Source organism: Tachyglossus aculeatus, unplaced genomic scaffold (assembly GCF_015852505.1).
Source record: "Tachyglossus aculeatus isolate mTacAcu1 unplaced genomic scaffold, mTacAcu1.pri SUPER_30, whole genome shotgun sequence".
NCBI lineage: Eukaryota > Metazoa > Chordata > Mammalia > Monotremata > Tachyglossidae > Tachyglossus > Tachyglossus aculeatus.
The window spans coordinates 1,751,071-1,752,882 of record NW_024044837.1 but is presented as its reverse complement, the minus strand read 5'-3'; the positions used below and the strand labels follow the sequence as shown (position 1 = coordinate 1,752,882).

The 1,812-nt window shown below is 46.9% G+C and overlaps 1 pseudogene; it reads right to left on the bottom strand.

Moving 5' to 3' along the window:
- Positions 1-516: 516 nt before the first annotated feature.
- LOC119921752 lies at positions 517-1,443 on the bottom strand (annotated as a pseudogene).
- Between the last annotated feature and the right edge of the window lie 369 nt (positions 1,444-1,812).

Below are 1,812 nucleotides of genomic sequence, written 5' to 3'. Positions count from 1 at the left end.
ATTTGATGAGGTTATATCTACCTCAGCACTTGGTACAGTATTTGACTCAAACTGTGTTAACAATTACCTTATTATTATTATTGGTAGTAATAGCAATAATAATAAGCAGCTCTCAATGCAATCACCTGAAGCAAATGCTTCACAGCTTAATACCCAAGCAGAACAAGCTTCTGCTTCTGCAGACTTCCAAAAAGCTTCACTAGCTTCTCATTACTTAATATTGTGAAGTTAGCCTTTGAATGTTTTAAAAAAGATTAAGCAATAGCTTAGTGATGTTTATCGCTAGAAAATATAACATGAAAAGGAATTTCACATTACTTTTCAGAGGTTCTGGAGCAGATCCCAACTTATAATATGTAAATCTTGGGGAAAATGTAGCCCATAATAAACCCATTCATGACACAATCCCATTTCTAAAGAACCTAACCTGGTGTGCCATGGGGTCTACCTGTACTTCCCTTTCCAAGAAAGTTGAAATATCAGGGTCCCAGCTACCAGGAGAAAGGATAACGGTCCCTAGGAGAAGAGAGTTTTCCTGCTGAACACTTTTTTCAGGGCCCATTTCATGTCTTTGTTCCTCAAGCTGTAGATAAAGGGGTTCAGCAGAGGGGTGACCACCGTGTACATCACGGATGCTTTAGATCCCTTCTGAGATGTGGGACTAAAATAGACCCCAAAACCAGTGCCGTAGAACAAGGAGACCACAGACAGGTGAGAGCCACAGGTGGAGAAAGCTTTGCCCCTTCCCCCGGCAGACGGGATTTTCAGTATGGTGGAGATGATACGACTGTACGAGAACAGGAGTCCAGCGAAGGGAACCACACACAGAACTATGGCCAAAATCAACACAGCTGTGTCATTAATGAGGGTGTCAGTGCAGGATAGCATCAGGACCTGATTTAGTTCACAGAAGAAGTGATGGATTTCATTGTCAGCACAGAAGGATAATGGAACCACCAAAAGGGTGAGTGTCAGGGCCTGGAGAATACTGACACTCCAGGACCCAGCAACCATCAGCACACAGAGCCATGGGCACATAATGGTGGTGTAGTGGAGGGGGTGGCATATGGCCACGTAGCGGTCATAAGCCATGCCGGTGAGGAGAAAGTGGTCCAGACCTCCGAACAGCATGAAGAAAAACATTTGTGCCAGTCAGCCAGAGTAGGTTATGGATTTGCTGTGGGTCTGGATGTTGACTAGCATCTTGGGGACCGTGGTGAATAGTAGACAGCTGTCGGACAGGGAGAGGTTGCTGAGGAAGAAGTACATGGGGGTGTGCAGGTGTGGGTCAGAGCCAATAGCCAGGATGATGAGCAGGCTCCCCAGGACCCCGAGCAGGTACATCCAGAGAAACAGCAAGAAGACGAGCTGCCGCTGTTCCATCCCGTCAGACAGTCCCAGGAGGAGGAATTCTGGGACACCAGTTTGGTTTCCCTTCGCCATGGGACCTATGGATCTGCTGGGGAAATGTTCAAATAGTATTATTATTTAGCCCAAATCTTGCCTTGATTGAGATGGTGAGGGGAACGAATGAGCAGTGTACACTGAGAGGGAGATATAGCTGAACTCTGGAGCCCCAAAGAGGATGTGGTTGTTGGGGAACCATCACCGTGCCCCCTCCTACCACACCTCGATTTTCTCCTTCTACAACCCAGCTCACAGACTTCACTCCTTAAGTGCTAACCTTCTCTCTGTTTCTTAATCTCACCTGTCTCACCGCTGATCCCTAGCCCACATCCTGCCTCTGGCCTGGAATGCCCTCCCTTCTCAAATCCTACAGATAATTACTCTCCCTCCCAACCTTCATACACC